This window comes from Etheostoma spectabile, unplaced genomic scaffold (genome assembly GCF_008692095.1).
Source record: "Etheostoma spectabile isolate EspeVRDwgs_2016 unplaced genomic scaffold, UIUC_Espe_1.0 scaffold00003540, whole genome shotgun sequence".
NCBI lineage: Eukaryota > Metazoa > Chordata > Actinopteri > Perciformes > Percidae > Etheostoma > Etheostoma spectabile.
In genome coordinates this window covers 35,001-54,788 of record NW_022603041.1, presented here as the reverse complement: position 1 = coordinate 54,788, position 19,788 = coordinate 35,001, and the positions used below count along the sequence as shown (strand labels likewise).

The 19,788-nt window shown below is 41.5% G+C and overlaps 3 non-coding genes and 1 pseudogene across 3 annotated transcripts; 2 read left to right on the top strand and 2 right to left on the bottom strand.

The window, feature by feature from the left end:
- Positions 1-560: 560 nt before the first annotated feature.
- On the bottom strand, positions 561-634 carry trnat-agu (transfer RNA threonine (anticodon AGU)). Its single transcript has one exon. It is a non-coding gene; the product is annotated as a tRNA-Thr (tRNA).
- A 664-nt stretch (positions 635-1,298) lies between these two features.
- Positions 1,299-1,371, top strand: trnak-cuu (transfer RNA lysine (anticodon CUU)). Its single transcript has one exon. It is a non-coding gene; the product is annotated as a tRNA-Lys (tRNA).
- Positions 1,372-3,895: 2,524 nt separating this feature from the next.
- On the top strand, positions 3,896-3,967 carry trnaw-cca (transfer RNA tryptophan (anticodon CCA)). Its single transcript has one exon. It is a non-coding gene; the product is annotated as a tRNA-Trp (tRNA).
- A 12,401-nt stretch (positions 3,968-16,368) lies between these two features.
- LOC116676624 (uncharacterized) lies at positions 16,369-16,486 on the bottom strand (annotated as a pseudogene).
- Positions 16,487-19,788: the final 3,302 nt, after the last annotated feature.

The window sequence follows — 19,788 nt, the reverse complement described above, 5'->3', positions numbered from 1 at the left end:
GTCCAACTGAGTCCACAGATATACCTGCCAGATGGGAAGTAAACTGATAACTGTCTTCATGGTCTAAACGTGTCAAATATTGCCGTACAAGGCCCACATTGAGTCCAGGTGTGTCCGTTTTGGTTCCTGATCCATGCTATTACCCCTAAAGATCACAACTAGGCCAAGGGCAACTGGACTTGGTGAAAGGTTCTCTGCAGAAGTTTTGTCTCTCATCCAAGAGACTTCTTTAGTTGTTTTTTTTACACAGAAAGGGTTGGACACAGTGCCCACTCCCCCACCCATATCTGACATTTGGTAGCTGTGGGGAAAGGGGGGTTCCAAAGCTAACAGACCATTCAACAAGCAATTCTGATATTGTATACTATACTGTACTATACTGGCCCATTCAGGATGAGCACTGTATACTCTGACTGCAGCAACACAAGTTCAAATTTCAGTGATACCTAATTTTTATGGTGATTACAAGACTGAATGCAAAGTGATCTGTTTAATGGGTAGCAGGGGGATTGGGTGGACATGATGATGGGATGCAAACAGAGGTAATCTCTGCAACAACAAGGTGCTGCTGGGATTTGAACCCAGGATCTCCTGTTTACTAGACAGGCACTTTAACCAACTAAGCCACAGCACCTCCATTAGCAGGTGTAATGTTAATTCTCAATTTCTCTTTTACCTTGAATAAGCTAAACATGCAGTGTACTGATTGGCAGTATTGGGAGTAACGTGTTACAAAAGTAACGCAAATAAAGTAATGTATTCCTTTTGCTTTAACACAATAATATAACTCATTACTAATTACATTTGAGTAATATTATACTTGTTAAAACAACAAGAAACACAAACATTAAAGTGGAGCCAGTGAAGCTCGGTCCACCAGGTGGACCAGTCACCATTTGAACCAGACTGGGGAGGACGCTTCAGGGCCCAGCACGAATCGTGGAGCAACAGCTACTGCCGCAACAGTGCCTTCTGACGTCCACTGTTCCTTCCTTGCAAACAGAGGTAATCGCTGCAACAACAATGTCCTGCTGGGATTTCAACCCATGATCACCTGTTTACCAAACAGGCAGTTTAACCAGCCACAGCACCCCCTTGAGCACTACTCACGAACAAACAACAAACTTACCAAATTGCAGCTCAAATTTCTAGAATGAAAGCTTAACTTTCTAGAACTGCATCTTTACATTCTAGAACTTCAACCTAACATTCTAGAACTGCCAAGTAACATTCTAGAACTGTAACATTTCAGAAGTTTTAAGTGAAATTTTTGGACCGCAACTCAAGACTTGTGCAGTGCCTGGCTAGCTCAGTCGGTAGAGCATGAGACTCTTAATCTCAGGGTCGTGGGTTCGAGCCCCACGTTGGGCGGTGGTATTTTAGAGAATAGGAATGCCTGTATAATGTGGCAGTATTGGGTAGATCATCTGTCAATCGCAAGATTAGCAGTACCATCCCAGTGTATAAATCCCTGTAATTTACCAGACTAAAATGTGCCTGCATCCTACGATCATGGCCTGTGCTGACCTCCTGTTCCTCAGATCAAACTAAAGTCTGGTGACAATGCATGTTTAAATTCTAAAACTTCAACCTATTATTCTAGAACTGCAATTTAACATTCCAGAACTGCAGTTTAAAAGAAAGTTGATGTGTATATGCATTAATCCAAAATAAAGTTGATGTGTATATGCATTAGTAAGTAGACCTTGTGGCGCAACGGCAGACTGTCAGTAGAAATAAACCTTTTGTTATAAGAAAACTTGTTTAATTTGTTATGAATCTTTTTTGTAATTTTACATATGTTTAAACATATCAGAAAACATCGATATTCCAGTATTCATAATCAATATTGCAATATCACATTTTTTCAATATCGTGCAGCCCTAGTGTGTGTGTGTGTGTGTGTGTGTGTGTGTGTGAGAGAGAGAGACAATATAAAAAGCTTCAAGTAGACTCTAATAATATAATCATATTGTTTCTTCCACTTATTAAAAAATCTGACTTTACTGCCACTATCTGTTTCTGCTTCAAAAAAGTTGTTTCACGCTTATATTGCAAAAAGTCCTTTGAGTGGCCTATATCTGGAGACTCAGCTTAATTCTGTGAACTTGGATGTAAAGACTTTAATTTTTAATGTCAAATGTGGGAGTTATAGGTAAAATACGTTTGACCTCACTGTAGCACCACTTCGTGGTCCGAATGTGTATTATTTGGTAAGGAGCAGGAGCATTTTTTTATGTTTAAAAAAGAATCTTACTCTTCAAATGAAAGGTCAACCTCCTTAAAATCCTTTCCATAAAGTTGTCAAAAATTTAGAATAATAATCATAGCCTCTCAGTGGCAAAACAAGCACTTTTGTGAAGGTATATACTAGGGGTGATCCGAGTACCCGGCTGAAACGAGTATCCGGTACGGATAAAGCACTTTTGCCGAGTACAAGTATTATCCGAGTAATACGAGTCAATATCCGTGCTCGGATTGAATAAAACTCCTCAACTGGCCGCGCAGCGTTCTGTGATAATCACAGCGCCTCCCCGCCTACAAACCCGCTCGGATCAATCACACACACACAGAACAAGGAGAAATGCTCTCTCTCTCTCTCTCTCTCTCTCTCTCTCTCTCTCTCTCTCCTGCTCCGTCAGTCAATTCGGTCTGCGGATCTGTTCCGTTAACGTTTAGGGTTTCTTCAGCTTCAGGTTTGTTTTTAACTTCGGTTTGTAGTCCTTACATAGTAACCAGTAGATTTCTGGTGAACGTGGGGTTTGTAGTCCTTACATAGTAACCAGTAGATTTCTGGTGAACGTGGGGTTTGTAGTCCTTACTTAGTAACCAGTAGATTTCTGGTGAACGTGGGTTTCAGACATGCTGCTTGGTTTAAATGCAACTCCCGTTGCGTCTCTGCCATCAGAATTCTTTTTTTTTTAACTGTCAGCTGACTCACACACACACACACACACACACACACACACACATTTCACACATACCTGGTGTGGAAATAAAAAATAAAAAAAATGAACCAAAAACAAAAAAAATCACACTGATCGTAAAAAAAGTTAAAGTTAATAAAATAAAGTTATATTGAGTATGAAAACTCTTGTTCATTACATTTTACTTCATAATTGCAACCGCATGTGTTGTATTCATTGTTGCAAAACGTTCTGTATATAGTTTGTTTGTTTCCATGACAACACCATTGATCTGAAGCTCATGTAAATAGTTTTCTAATCAGCAATAAATATAACAATTTCTGATCAACCCATATCAATTGCATGCTTTAAATAACATACCGGTTAAAGCCCCGCCCATTTCAAGACAAACCGACCCACTTCCGGGTTAAATCTAACCACTTCCGGTCCAGTCCGAGTACGGATCCGGATACAGATAATTCATGTGGTAAACAGATACAGATACAGATAATGCTGTACTCGCTCATCCCTAGTATATACAAGCTGGACATTTTCCTCTTTAACTCATATTGTAGCTTGTTTCGCCGCTGCCGACTGCAGACCTCGCTTAATACTACACCAGTGTCAAAGATTGTTATCTATCAGTCACTTAGACACAAAAACATAGGAAAATGGGGTTCAGGTTTTGAAAAACGGAAGACATCCCTTGAAAGTCCTATATTGTAAAAATGGAGATGTCTGTGTCTTTCTTTGATTCAAAACCAGGCTGATGTGCAATATAAATACTGTGAAAGTAACAAAACGCTTAATTCACAGAGCCAGTTTTCTAGAAACTGTGCCTTTAAAAGAGACGTCATGACTACACTTTAATGTCAGGGCATGACCTGGAAAAGCCTGATACTATTGTTATGTCTAGGGGGCTTCCAGAGTGATGATGTGTATATGCATTAATCTCAAAGAAAGTTAATGTGTACATACATTAATCGGTAGACCTCGTGGCGCAATGGTAGCGCGTCTGACTCCAGATCAGAAGGTTGCGTGTTCAAATCACGTCGGGGTCAGATGTTTAGGGGTGGCAGTAGCTCAGTCAGTAGGGAACGAGAATGTCTGGGCACTACCAGGTGTTCTTAAGCAAGGCAACCTCTCAGGGTGCTGGCCAGCTCTGACATTTCTACATTTAGGCATGAATAGGTCCTGAGCATGTGTGTGTTTTTCAGACCTGTGTGTGATTACTAACAAAGAGTGTAAATTGTGTCAAAAAGTAGTATACATATTACATTAATTTTTCAAAAAGAAAGATGATGTACATTAATCTAAAAGAAAGTTGATGTGTATGTGCGTTAATCAAAAAGAAAGTTGATGTGTGTCTGCATTAACGCTCTGGGCCCTGAGGCCATTTTTACAGTTTAATTTCCGTCTGGATTTATTTTATATAAAGCTTGTAAAACATCAACCCTGTTGTCTACAGTCAAGAAATGAACATCATTTTTTTAGGACAAACTGGGCTATTAGAATATTTGATTTGCAGTGAGGTCACTTGCATGTTAAAATGGTTGTAGGGCCTTTAAGATAAATAAATAATAATAAATAAATGAATCTTCCAGATATGTATCGATATCACAGACATATAAGTAAAACCTAAGCCATTTTCCATTCTAAAACACTTCTCATATGTCTTGGGAGTCACACTGTGAAGAAATAATCATTATAACTTATACAGTTGACAAAATACATGCATTTTTTCCCAAAAAGTCAAGACGTTTCGCTCTCATGACATTTAGTAGTAGCCAATAATACATAATAATGTCATATATATTGATATTACAAATAATTAATAGGGTTAGGGTTATTTGCTATTTGCTGCTTGGCTAACCTTTGGCGAGTGGATGCGGCCTTTGGTTGGAGGGAAAGGTTAAGTTTTAGGGTTAGGGTTGGTGTTAGGGGTTGGATTTAGGGTTAGGGTTAAGAGTTAAGGTTGGGTTTAGGGTTGGGGTTAGGGTCAGGCTTTACACTGTAAGGATTTTAATTTTTTTGGCACCAAAAAAAAAAACTTTTAATAAATAAATGAATAAATAACCTCAACAGATGGACTGTTTCTCTGCTGTTAGCAGACGGACTCATGGTGTAGGGGTAGGACTGGTCACCCCAGGACCCAGGGAAGCAGGGTACGAGACCCAGGCATGGTGACAACAATGGATCGCAAGACAAAAGGTGGTGCTTGGCATGGGACCACGTTGGACCTTTGTGTACAATTATGAGGTTAGCAGGGTGTCTTTTTAGTTAGGAATAGAATTTACTTTATGGGGAAAGAAGTACATATAATAGGATAAAAAATAGAAACACACAACAATAAAAAGGTCTAAAAGAAGAGTAAAATAAGTGCTCCAGTTTTAAGTTAACAAGTGTAATACACATAAGCATGCACACTGATAAAGTTGAATAAATATAAGTGCTAGGCAAATAAAAGTGCCAGTAAAATCATATCACACTCCACACACTGGAATAAATAATGAATAATAAATAAATAGATACATAATATGAACACAAGCAATTCATAAAATTTGAATAAGAAGCATGCAAAGACAATGGGTAACATAAGTGCTTAAAAAACTGTACACAAGGCAATGTAGGGCATGCAACACACTGTAATTAATAATAAATTAAGTAAAAAATTAGATAAGTACATGCTTAAATATATGTGAATTAAATTAATTAATCTAAGAACTTATAGAATGGAAAAGGAAAGAAGATAGGGTAGAGGAAGCGCCGATGTCTCTCCCCCGGGAGACCAGGGTTCAATCCCCAGCCAGGAAGACGGAGGTGGGGACACACAACATGCGTAAGTAAAAGGAATAATAAAATAAAATTTAAAAAAAAAGAAAGACAGGGTGGGATGTCTGGCCATGAGGTTAAAATGAATTTCCGGTTTTTATAGAGGGTGTTTGTATGGTTGTGACTGGTTTGTGGTCTGTGTACTGTGAACGGACTAATATTGCTTGGAGATTTTGTTCTTCCGGTAAGCTGAGATGGTATTGTAGTTCTGAAAGGCCTGATGTTGCAATTTTAAGCTGGTGTAGTTCTGTTTGATATGGAAATGTAATCTGGTTGTGCGCTGAGAATAGGTGGATACAAGTGGTATGATATTTTGGGTGGTTGAAGGCCTAGAAACTGATATGTGGGGCAATTTTTTGTGTGGGTTCTGGACAAGTTGCACCTTCAGGTAGGGGGTTGCGGTTGGGTTAGGTTAGGTCTTGGGGTAGTCTTAGGGTTAGGGTTAGGATATACATCCTGGTTAGGGTTAGGGGAGAGACAGGTTGTGATTGAAGGAGTCATAGTGGGGGATGGTGGGACGTAATCCTGATTAGGTGGGGTTGAGACCGGGGTTAGGATTAGGCAAAAGGTAGGCAGAGTTGGGAAGTGTAGGTTGGGTTGTAGGGGATTGAACAGAACTAGTGCGGGTGAGGGCGATATTGTGCTGTTCTTAATAGCGCGAAGAAATATTTTACTGTAACCCCTGGACCTGAGGCTTTTGAATAGGCAGTGATGGCTGTCTGAAAGTCCTGTGGGCGAGAAGAGATGCGGTGAAACCTGATGATTTGGGATTTGATGTGTTGTGGAAGTTTCTGTTCAGCGAGGGAGGAATTTGTGAATGAAGAAGAGACTTGTTGAAACAAAAATAAAGACAGGCTGAAACTGGATTAAAAGTTTGGATTTCGGTGAAAGAGTTTAATTATTTTCTCGAGAGAACAATCAAACAAAATGACGAGAATGGCAGTTCACAATGCAACAGAGTAACAAGGTGACATTACACCATTCTGGTGAATACCAATCAGTAATACACTTCTTTATATGCAGTGCCCCCAGAGGAAACCAACCCTTGTTTGGAAACCAGTTTAATCTCAAACATAACAATCAGTGGACCTCAGGCAGACAGTGGAGCTCTTACGTATTTCTGAATCTGTCCCTCGTGTGTCCAAGTGTCTTGACCGGTCATTCTATCTTAGCTAGAAAAGGACATCTTGTCTCTTGGATAGGCTCTGGTCTCGACCTGGGACCTGCTATGATAAACACCGTTCTAGGCAACTGTTTCTGTCAGGCTCCACGTCATCTATCCTTGGTGGGAAAATGCAAAGTCATAACATATCCAGTTGTCTCCTACAAAGAGATCACACTGAGGACAGATACAGGAACCAAATACTCTGAGAGGTATTGAAGATATTATTATGAATAATTAATATGAAAATCATTGGTTACATGTAATTTTCCCATTACAGATGATACCTTTAAATGTGTGTTTGGGATGATAGCTTTTTTTGTGGAGAAGGGCATGTGTATCTATTGGTTTGAAGAAGACTTTTGTGAGGAGACAACTCTGTGATGGATTAATTAACTGTAGGAACACTGTGGTGTCTAGGAAGTTAACTTGTGCTGGGTGTAGTATGTATTTGACTTTAATAGAGGGGTGATGGTCGTTGAGAGTTTTGATGAAGTCCGGGAAGAGAGTGATGTCATATGTCCAGATGCCAAATATGTCGTCCAGGAAGCGGAGGTAGAGGAGGGGTTGGTATGGGCATTTGGTTAGTGCTTCTCGCTCCCATTCACTCATGTAAATGTTGGCATATGATGGCGCAAACCGTTGTCCCATAGCTGTCCCATGAATCTGTAGATAGTGTTTGTTACTGAATACAAAGTCATTATTGTTGAGGCACAGTTCCAGATGTATGATTTCTTTATCCGGTCTGGCTGGGTTGGTGTGTTTTTTGAAAACTGATTGTACTGCCCGTAATCCTGATGCAGTGTTGATGTTGGTGTATAAACTGTCTATGTCAATGGTGAAGAGATGGGAACAGTGGGGAACCAACATGGGTCTGATGATATCCAGAAAATGGTAAGTGTCCTTTATGAAGCTGGGGTGTTGAGTCGAGAGGGGTCCAAGGAAGTGGTCAATGTACGTGGAGATGTTGTAGGATGTACTGTTGCAATCGGAAACTATAGGTCTGCCAGGGGTACCGTGTAGGGAATGGTCCAGGTGTGTGGATCTTTATGGATTTTGGGTAAAAGGTAGAAGTATCTAGGGCGTGGTTGGTCTGGTCCAAGAGATGATCCCTCTGTTTAGCTGTGATGAATTTCTTGTTGTAAAGTGTTTGGATGATGTTCCTCAATTGTGCCTGGGTTTGTGGTTGGATGCCTGATTGGATGGGTTGGTAGTGCTCGGTGTTAGATAGTTGTCTGTTGGCTTCAGTGAGGTATTGGTTTCTGTCCATAATGACGATCTTCGATCCTTTGTCGGCCGGTTTGATGATTATGTTTGGGTTTTGTCGGATTTGTGATAGTGCCCGGCGTTCGTCATCTGACAGGTTATCGGGGCCTCCGGTGGTGGTTGATATGAACGTAGGGTCTGTTTGTTATTCCGGATAAGTTTTTAATTGCAGGGTTGACTTGATGTGGAGTGGTTCCCAGTTGGACGGTTGAGTGAATGGGTGAGCTGAGTGTGGTTGGTTATGGATGTAAAAATGGCCGATTAATTTGATCCGTCTGTGGTATTTGTGAAGGTCCCTGTGTAGTTCTTCCTAATCGAATTTTGATGGCCTTGGAATGAAGGAGAGTCCCTTTTCCAGAACTGAGAGCTGCATGGGTGATGGGTTGAAGAGTGTGGATAAGTTTAGGATGTTGGAGGAGGAGGTCCAGTCCAGATCATGTTTAGTAGTGATATCAGGTGGGGGATCAGATGGGTTGCTTTTATTAGTGCAAACCATGGCCGGGTTGGTTTTGGGTTTGTCTATAAATTTAACTGTTCGCACCAATACTTGAAAATTGTCTGTGCTGTAGTAGTCGTCCAATGAATGTTATCTGATTGTGTAGTAAATGTGTCGTGTGGTATTTCTGCCAGAAACGGTAAGTATGTGGCTATGGTGTTATTGATGAGTGTGAGATTGCCTTGTTGTGTGCTGGTGAGGTGAGGTGAGAAGTTAATGATGGGAAAACAGATGTCTGCATTTGTGAATGTTTCTGTGGCCTGTTTGTAGAGGATTTTGAGTTGCTTACATGATGTTTGCTTGGGGTCCTCATCTTTATTGTTGATTCCAACGGATATGATCACGATATTGGGATGTGGATTGGGGGTGGTTTTCTTACAGATTTCAATGAAGTGGTAGAGTTTGGCCCCCGGATAACTGTCCAGCTGTATCATGGGGTTGGAGTGAGGTGGGATCCTGTTAATGTTTGAGTCGCCGAGAATTAGGACTTCTTTTTTGCCTTAAAACGACCAGTCAGTGATCTTCCGGGTGGGGCGAGCCATGTGATAATTAGGTTTAAATGTTTCGTTATGAGGGGATGCGGATGGACAGAAGAGAGGGGAAGGGGGAATAGAGGCAGGAGCATCGGTCTGGGTTACCGGGTTGCTGGTGTCCAGAGTGGAATGGCAAGGCGGGGCAGTCTGTGAAGATTGCTGTGGTGAGGGTTCAGAATGGGTTTTCTCAATGTTGGCAGTTTTAGCCATCTGAGTGTGTTTCATCATGAGTGTTCCCGCTCCACCACAGAATGCTTCCTGTGCATCTTGGTTTGGCCCCGCCAAGCACATGGTTCCCCTGGCACCAGCACCACCTGTTGACGGTTGAGAGAGAGGGGAGATAAGATCCTGGGTAATGGTGGAAACATTGGATTTATAGAGTGTTGTTGGAAAAGATGTTGGAGGGGGTATGGCATGGTCCGTTCAGTCCATTTTGCATGGACTTCAACGGTCAGATGAATGTCATTTTTCTTTTTTATGGGGGCTGTTGTAGAGATGGTCTCGGGGCAGAGGAGAGGAGTTGGTTTCGTAGGTGAGATATATTCTAGGTTACTCAATCTTAGGCCTGGGTCCTGGAGTTGGGTGGTGTCCATGGAAGTACTGAGAAGTGGGTTGTTGGATGGGGGTCTATTGTTTGTGGGTTAAGGAGTGAAACAGTGGATGGTTGTTGATTTGGATGGCCGCAATTCTGGGTGGCTGAAGAAGATGTGAGTGGTGTTATCAAGGGATTAGGTGAAGTTCGTTCGTTTTGAATGGTTGGCTTGGGGCCCCAGGTGACCTTCTTCTGCCTTTGTGGTAGAGGCGTTGATGGGTAGGTGGCACCGATGGGGATCTGTTTGTGTTCCTATGTCCCTGTCTAGGGAATTGGAGCACAGGATTGGTGGTGGGTTTCCGGGTCTGTGAAGCTCTTGGGCAGGGTTAACCTGAGAGGAGGTTGTGGGTGGGGTACGGGTTGTGTGGGCTGACCTGGTTTCTGTTGTGTAGTGTTACTCCCCCTGGAGTGGGGAGAAGTGGTGGGCGTTGGATACCCTGGGTGGTTGGTAATTTATGAGTTCAAAAAGGGAGGGTCTGGGTCCTAAAGAAAGTGTTCGTTTGTTAGTAAGTGGATGTATTGGGCGGGGGAGTGACGGGAGTAGGGGAAATTCTCTTCGTTGGTCACATCAGGGGGAGAGGGGGGAGAGTCAATGCCACTTGCCGTGTTTTCTGTAGAAGGGAAAGTGTTGGTCTGGGGGTTAAGGTGATGTTGTTTGTGAGGGGCATGGGTCCAGAAGTTGTTGGATTATCAGAGGGGTTTCTGGTCTGAGCGCTCTCCATATCTTTTTCTTGCCCAACCCAGGGCTATTTGTAGTGAAAGTGAGTTGAGGGGGTGGTGGTGAGGCTGGAAATGATGTTCTGATAATGTTCTTGCAATATGTACATGTTGTTCCTCATCCAGGTTGTAGTGTTGTTTTCCACCTCTTCACGGTGTCGTCGAAAGGTGTGGAGGGTTTGATGAATTCCGTCAGCCTGGACATTTGCCTTGTCATGCCCACTGGGAAGTGGTTGGTGGTTATTGCTTTGTCAATGATTTGTTTGTGATGTACTGCCTGTATTAACTTAAAGTATCTTTTACTGGTTGCTCTGGTCTGAGGATCTGGGGGTCCAGTTAGGGCCTGGGTGGGTGGCATGTCCCATTCCTATTCCTATGTGTAGGTGTTGGAAGAATGTTGAGTGACATCAGTTGTGTTGGTGTGGTGTGTGTGTTGTGTAGAGTCCGTGGGCGACTCACCCTTCCGCTGGCAGGAGAGGTCCTCCCTGAAAGAAAAGAAAAGACCTACTGAAAACTGCTTGGATAATGGGGGGCTCTTACCTGTTGTGGTGGGTCCGTTGTCGTGGCCAATCCTCTTAGGTAGGAGGCCTGGGGAATTAAAAACAACTGTGTGCTACGGTGGTAGCAATTAAAAGTATTAAAACTTAAGAATAAAAGTGCCATAAGGAGAGAATAAACGTTTTTGTATGCTCCAGGAAGCACAAAAAGTGGTTGAGAGGCCGGCCTCTATGGGCAGAGCCCCCCCACAAGCAGCCTTGAGACTGTCTCAATATAATTGTTACTTTTAAGAAAATTGTGAAAAAGAGAACAAAAAAAGGGTTAAAAAGGTAAAAACCTGCCCCAAATGGGGAGTAGTTGAGAAGAAAAAGGAGAAAACTTGTCCTGCAAGCAGAAAAGAGCCTGACGTTTTGCAATGGTATTGCTTCTTCAGAGGCTCTGTAAGGGTTAGGGTTGGTGTTAGGGGTTGGATTTAGGGTTAGGGTTAAGAGTTAAGGTTGGGTTTAGGGTTGGGGTTAGGGTTAAGGTTAGGGTTAGAGATTAAGTTAGGGTTAGGGGTTTGGATTTAAGGTTAGTGTTAAGAGTTAATAGTCTAGTAGCCAGCCCATAGAGCCCCATTGTGAACCCGGAAATGTTGAGTACACCAAAGTTTTATTGCAGAAATGTGAAGTATGGGTCCCCAGTATACAGAAAATGACGGATGCTAATTTGCATATGTTGAGCAATTTGCATAGTTAGCATAATTAGCATTAGTAGCTTAATCGTCCAGTTTGACCACATATTTTGCACTGTATGGCCAATTTCTACAATATGTAAGTGGTTTTAGAGGATGCTGATTTCTTTTCTGGCATTTTGAGATTTCAAAGAGCTAATTTTAGGACTTATTGTGATTTATTTAGGTAAGTTCCAATTACTTCAGGCGTAATTATAGGTTATTTTTATGTTAAACACAATCTTACATTTCAGAATTAGCAGAATTGGCCAGTTCGACACTAGATTTTGCACTGTGCCATCAGTTTCTACAATATTGGAATGATTTAAGAGGTTTAAGAGGACGTTAAATTCAATTCTGGCACTTTCAGACTTCAAAATGGTAATTCTATAACAAATTTGGATTCATTTAGACACATTTTTTATTAACTCAGGACGTTTAGGTTATTTTCATGGTAAACACTATAACCTTACATTTCAACTCTTGCTCTTTGATGTGAATGTTGATGACCTAAATTTGTTGACATTTTTTTGAGGTTAGGTCATGTTTTCCTGCAAATAAGATGTGGCAGCTAGCTGTTGTAGTTGTATAAGTATGTAGTAAAGCAAGGGAGCATAGTCTAGTTTTAAAGTAGTTGAAACATTTTTTATTATGGAAAACGTAATCATTAAAGAAAGTAGTTTCACCAAATAGCATATCATCCTTAAACAGAACGCCGCCGTTATTAGCTCATAGCCATATCGAACAGCTAATCACAACCACCAAAACTTTAAGGAACAATAATTTTTGGTACAACATAACTTAAGTTGTGTGCTCTGCAACAGAGCTTGTTGGTAAACGATCTGTCCTGCGCATGTGCAAGATGTTTCACGCATGCACAGATGATACCATGATGAACGTGGATTTATGACCTTACGATACTGCACAATCTGTTCCCGTAGATAGTTAAAGAAAGTCCGTTCACCGCCACTGGAAAGCTAACTGTAGTTTAGCTGACAGCTAATTCAGCTAACCACCAGCTGAGAAAGCATGTAAAAGACCCTCAAACTGAAAATAACTGTTGAAATATATAACAGCTGTTACGTCAGTTCTACTTGTGCTCATTTAAGGAAGTTTTTCCTCGCCACTGTTGCACTGTTGCTTGCTCTGGAGGAAACTACTAGAACTGTTGGGACTACTCTATCTGTAAAGTGTCTCGAGATAACTCGTTATGAATTGATACTATAAATAAAATTGAATTGAAATTTAAAATACAATCACTCGAACATGGTCTTTATTATTACTGTAAAATCTTTGTTTAGCTGTAGCGCTTTTCGTACTGTTTACTTTGAATACGTTTATTTTAGGCTGAATCAAACTGTCAGCTAGTGATTAGTCAAATAGCTGTTAGCTAAATTAGCATCAGCTTGCGCGGTAGGCTAACCGTCTCTTAGCTAATTCATGGTTCCAGTCTGCCATACCCAGCCACCAGATGTTGTCATTGCGTTCCAGCTCATTTATCGTGGTTTGGCCATCGTCTGGGACAGTGGTGCATCTTGCAGCCAGCATAGGACTCGGCTTAATTGTTACGACACCCCAAACATTTGTTGTCTTTGACAGATATTTGCAGGTGTCTGCAAAGGACCATGAAGAATAGAAGAGCAGGACAGAGCTCCACAGAGTACAGCTCTCATTGACTACACCTCTACCTAGTCGAGACAAAGTCTTGAAAAACAAGCACAACAAACAAAGCTGAGCAAACTCCTTGTACTTTCAATGTAGGAAATATATCATGATGGTCAGTAAAGCTGACAGCATTGCCACTCATGATGAGGCGGATATATCACTTATAATTACATGTTGTCAGACATGGGGCTTCAACTGTTCACATTCTCAGTGATGACACAGATGTCTTTGTGCTTTATGCTTTATTGGTGTTAGAAGGCTGGTATAATAACTAACCTACAGATAAAATGGCACAATTCTCAGCATAAATGCCATTGCAGAGAATCTGGGTGACCAATGTGGTTCCATTCTGGCCATGCATGCTCTTTCGGGATGTGATTCCACCTCATATCCTGTTGGGAAGGGAAGGTGTCTGCACTCAATGCCATAAGAGTCGTCCTGGAAGCTTCTCCACTGCATTGGAGAGGCAGAAGCCCCAAAGTTACAGATCACAAAAGCAACAAGGGCTTTCTTTCTGGCTCTGTACAATCAAGGAACTTTGTAACCTTGAATGCAGCCAGGTATGGAATTTTACCAAAAGCGCCAAAGGTCCCCAGCACTTAAGTCACTAGCTTGCCTTCATGGAAGACGTGTCCCCCCGACAGGCACTGCTATGGAAGCAGCAGACCATCTTTACTATCCTCTTCTTTTCTGTCATCATCTTCTCCAGACCCTTCATCCCTCTCTTTGTGCTCTTGGTGTTGTATAAGTATGATGCAGCACACACCATCATTGCCTTTGCAGAAACACTAACTGGTATGCCTACAGGCCAGACCTACAGCTGTACCAATGCACTTTGCTGATGTGCAAGGTTTCAACCCGGCTTTGCAACCACAGCTGACAAGTAACAAAACAGGAGGAACAACTGACTTGAATCCTGGTGGGCATAATCAGTTCCTCTCCTTCCTTTAGGCCCATAGTCTTATCCCATCCAAAATAAGGAGATATCCACAGCTGGTGGATCAGGCTGATGAGGCTGCCTTTTGTTAATTAATTTGTGAGTCATAGCAGTTTTGCTTGAAGGTGGTAGCCAATGTGTGCTTTGTGTAGTGCGGAGGTAAGGCCCTCTTGGTTAGCCTTGCGTCTGGTGGGCTGACTCGTTTGGCCCAGACTCAATTCTTGCATTTGGCGGAGTTTTAACTGGGTCCTTGTTGGATCTTGCGACTTGCGGACCAACATGGACAGCCTTTGGATGTTGCCCTAGCGACTTACAGGCCTGTCTGGTATGGCATATATAAAGTGTATATTTGTACATAGTTCGTTGATCACACATGGTGATGGGCTTAGGTGATGTCATCTGATTGGGTGTCCTAAATAGCTACCCCATTATATGCATTGTACAGTTGCAAGATCAAAGAATTATTTCAAATACCTGCAGCTTTTTCCTCCAGAAATGTACAACATTCAGCCAAAAAAGATTCATCATTTATCCAAAGCACTGGATATTCCAAAGTGTCAGGAGGGATTCAGCTTAAGTACACCCTGAAAACAATGCATCAACATTCACAAGCACTCATGATTCTGAATGTAAGATTGTGTTAACCATAAAAATAACCTATACTATGCCTGAAAGTAATTGGAACTTACCAAAATAAATCACAATAAGTACTAATATTAGCTCTTGAAATCTGAAAAGCCGAAAAGAAATCAGCATCCTCTAAAACCCCTAAAACCACTCACATATTGTAGAAATTGGCCATACAGTGCAAAATATGTGGTCAAACTGGACGATTAAGCTAATATTGCTAATTATGCTAATTATGCAAATTGCTCAACATATGCAAATTAGCATCCGTCATTTTCCGTATACTGGGGACCCATACTTCACATTTCTGCAATAAACTTTGGTGTACTCAACATTTCCGGGTTCACCTAGTTGGCTACTAGACTATAAGGTTTAGGTTAGAGGTCAAGTTTAAGGTATAGGTTTTGGTTAGGGTTGGTGTTAGGGTTGGAGGTCAAGGTATAAGGTTTAGGGTTAATAGTTAGGGTTGGTGTAGGGGTTGGATTTAAGTTAGGGTTATGGTTAAAGGGTTAGAGTTAGGATATGAGTTAAGGTTGGGGTTTAGAATTGGGGTTAATGTTGAGGTTAGGGTTAGGGTTAGAGGTTATTAGGGTAGGGTTGGAAGTCAAGGTTAATGTTTAGGTTTGAGAGTTAGGTTGTGTTAAGGTTAGGGTTAAGTTGGAGGTCAAGGTTTAAGGTTTAGAGTTAGGGTTGGTGTTAGGGGTTGGATTAAAGGATAGGGTTATGGTTGAGTTAAGGATATAAGGTTAAGGTTGGGGTTTAGGGTTGGGGTTAATGTTAAGGTTAGGGTTAGGGTTAGGGTTAGAGGTTGAGTTTAGGGTTAGGGGTTTGGGTTTAAGGTTAGGGTTAGGGTTGGAGGTCAAGGTTAAGGTTTAGGTTTTAGAACTAGGGTTGGTGTTAAGGTTAGGGTTAGGGTTAAGAGATAAGGAAAAGGTTAGGTTTTAGGGTTGGGGTTAGTGTTAAGATTGGGGTTAGGGTTACGGTTAAGATTAGTGATTGGAGAGTTAGGGTTAAAGGTTAGGATTAAGTTTTAGGATTCAGGTTAAAGTTAAGGTTAGGGGTAGGTATTGTTAAGTTTTGTTAAGTTAGGGTTAGGGTTAGAGTTAGGATTAGGGTTAAGATTAGTGATTGGAGAGTTAAGGTTAGGGGTTAGGGTTAGGGGGGTTAGGGTTAGGGTTAGGGTTGAGGAATACTGAACTACATGTAATCACACTAATAGTTCACATATACATTTTTCCGTAGCTGCTAGTAGTTCAACTACCTTCACCTTGGAATCAAGGAGTTGACTTGTTTTTTGGTCTTCTTTGCATGTTTAGTTTAATTCTAAATAAGAATGGTGCTTCAAAAAAAGTTACGTCCTCTATACAGTTTCCTTGTCAGCTCTGCGTCCAGCAAAGAAGTCACAGCGCCTTATGCTAATGAGAAAGTTTACAGCACCAGGTATTCCCAGGCGGTCTCCCATGCAAGTACTAAGCCGGCCCAACCCTGCTTGGCTTCCGAGATCAGACGAGAGCGGCACTTTCAGGGTGATGTGGCCGTAGCAGTGTGCAGGTGAAATCCAGCTATTTCTAGACGTGAAAACCTGAAGGTTTTCAAAACTGTTGAATAAACACTTGGGGTGAGGAATACTGAACTACATTAATCACACTAATAGTTCACATATACAATTTCCGTAGCTGCTAGTAGTTCAACTACCTTCACCTTGGAATCAAGGAGTTTACTTGTTTGTTGGTCTTCTTTGCTTGTTTAGTTTAATTCTAAATAAGAATGGTGCTTCAAAAAAAAAATGTTACGTCCTCTATACAGTTTCCTTGTCAGCTCTGCGTCCAGCAAAGAAGTCACAAGGCAAGGCAAGGCAAGGCAGCTTTATTTGTATAGCACATGTCAGCAACAGGGCAATTCAAAGTGCTTTACACAAAATCAGTTAAATAGATAAAACAAAAGTAAAACAGTTAAAAATCATAAGCATTAAAAACCGGTAAAACACTGAATAGACAGTAAAAAAAAATAGACACATAAAACACAAGAAAAAAGTCCGGTGCAGCATAAGAAATTAAAGAAATGAGCAGTCATTTAAGAAAGGCAGCATCAAAAAGAAAGGTCTTCAACCTTGATTTAAAAGACTGAGAGTAGCAGCGGATCTACAGGTTTCTGGGAGTTTTATTCCAGATATGGGAGCATAGAAACTGAAAGCTGCTTCACCCTGTTTAGTTCTGACTCTGGGGACAGAAAGTAGACCTGTCCCAGATGACCTGAGAGGTCTGGGTGGTTCATAGTGTAGTAGCAGATCAGAAATGTATTTTGGACCTAAACGTTAAGTGATTTATAAACTAGCAAGAGTACTTTGAAATCCATTCTTGAGACACAGGAAGCCAGTGTAAAGACTTCAGAACTGGAGTGATGTGATCCAGTCTCTTGGTCTTAGTGAGGACTCGAGCAGCAGCGTTCTGAATCAGCTGCAGCTGTCTGATTGATTTTTTTAGGGAGACCTGTACAGACCCCGTTACAGTAGTAAAGTCTTCTGAAGATGAAAGCATGGACAAGTTTTTCCAAATCCTGTTGACACATAAGTCCTTTAACCCTTGATACATTCTTAAGGTGATAGTAGGCTGACTTTGTAATTGTCTTAATGTGGCTGTTAAAATTCAGGTCTGAGTCCATGACTACACCAAGATTTCTGGCTTTGTCTGTTGTTTTTAACATTGTTGTTTGAAGCTGAGCGCAGACCTTCAATCGTTCCTCTTTGCTCCAAAAACAACCACCTCAGTTTTTTCTGGCACATCCAGCCGTTAATTTGTTCGATGCACTTAGTCAGTTTTTGTATTGGACTATAGTCCCCTGGCGATAAGGTTATGTAAATTTGTGTGTCGTCCGCATAACTATGGTAACTTATTTTGTTGTTCTCCATAATCTGGGCCAGTGGGAGCATGTAGATGTTAAACAGAAGAGGCCCCTGAATAGACCCTGGGGGAACTTCGCTTGTCATATTTGTATGCTCCGATGTATAATTACCTATTGACACAAAGTAATCCCTATTCTGTAAGTTGGATTCAAACCATTTTAGTACTGAGCCAGAAAGTCCTACCCAGTTTTCCAATCGGTCTAGTAATATGTCATGGTCAACCATGTCAAATGCAGCACTGAGATCAAGTGATACTAAGATTGAAATTTTGCCACTATCTGTGTTAAGGTGGATGTCATTAAACATTAAACTTTGACGAGAGCCGTGGATAACTGCCTCCTGAGCCTGCCAACATCAAGGAATGCCACACAGCTAATGAGCAAGCTACAGGTCCTCCGAGCCTCCGGAGGGTTGGAGCTGCGCCACTGGGCCAGTAATGTTTCCAGCGTAGTTAATCACCTGCCAAAAGAGGCCAGATCAGACAACCTTGATCTCTGGCTTACTCAAGAGGTAGCAGAGGCTGCAGTGTACAGTGTACACAGTGTACAAACAACATAATTAGGCCAAATGAACAGAAATGGCTGATGAATGAACTTTGTGTATATTGTGACTTAAACTCGAATTTAATTTATCATCTTTAGTCTGTGTTAACGTAACATGCCTTTTTCATTTGCAACCAGGGTTTAATGGGTAGCAATGATGCAAACAGAGGTAATCTCTGCAACAACAACGTGCTGTTGGAATTGAACCCAGGATCACCTGTTTACTAGACAGCACTTTAACCAACTAAGCCACAGCACCTCTGGGTGTCAACCCAGATGCCCGGCCATGTTGGAGGAACTCGGTGTAAACACCTGAACGGATTACAGTGCAGTATTGTGCACTTTGGATACTTTGTGAATGTAGCCATGTCTAAACAACAGAAAGCATCCAAGATGCAAAGGCATTTAGGGAAGGATGATATTTCGAAAATTACAGTTTACTGGCGGTGCAGATCCTCACGAGTTGGCTCCCTCTTCTTAGATCCATGACGACCCGGTGATTCTTCCTTCAGTTACATATCCCATTATAGTTAACTAATATCAAATAATTTATTTATTAATTTTCATTCCAGCAGCATCAAAGATGTTGAAATCAGGCCTGGAAAAATGACAAGAACAGCTCTCACAATGCAAGTTACAGAGTGACAACAGTTCGGGTGAATACAATCAGTAATACACTTCCTTATATCCAGTGCCCCCAGAGGAAAATAAACCTTGTTTGGAAAACAGTTTAATCTCAAACACAACAATTAGTGAACCTTAGGCAGACAGTTGGAGCTCTTACGTATTTCTCAACCTGCCCCTTGTGTGTCAAGTTTCTTGACCGGTCATTCTATCTCAGCTGAAAAAGGACATCTTGTCTCTAGGATGGGCTACGGTCTCGACCTGGGACCTGCTATGATAAACACCGCTTTAGACAACTGTTTCTGTCAGGCTCCACGTCATCTGTTCTTCAAGGAAATGGTGTGGAGTCATAACAAACCCAGTTGTCTCCCATCAAGGAGACACACACAGATGACAGATACAGAAGTCATATACTCTGAGAGGCATTGGAGATCTTATTATGAATAATTAATATGAAAATCATTGGTTAAATGTAATTTTCCCATTACAAGCCGTATCGTTTTCAGGTCCGGTACAGACATGGAAAGAAGAATGTCATTGCTGACTCTGATGAGTAACGGTTTTAAGAGGGAGGGTGTGTGACGAAGTGGGTTTGCTCACCACTTGTCCCATACAGGTCATTAGTAAAGTAAACACACAGTCACGTTAGTTTCAGTTCCATTTTATTAGGTTGCAAGTTGAAACATGGTTTTCCCTGTATTGATACTTACAATTTTTTGTTCCTTTGTTCAGTTCCACCATGCAAGACAATTGGTTGGGGAGGGGCCGGCCTAAGTA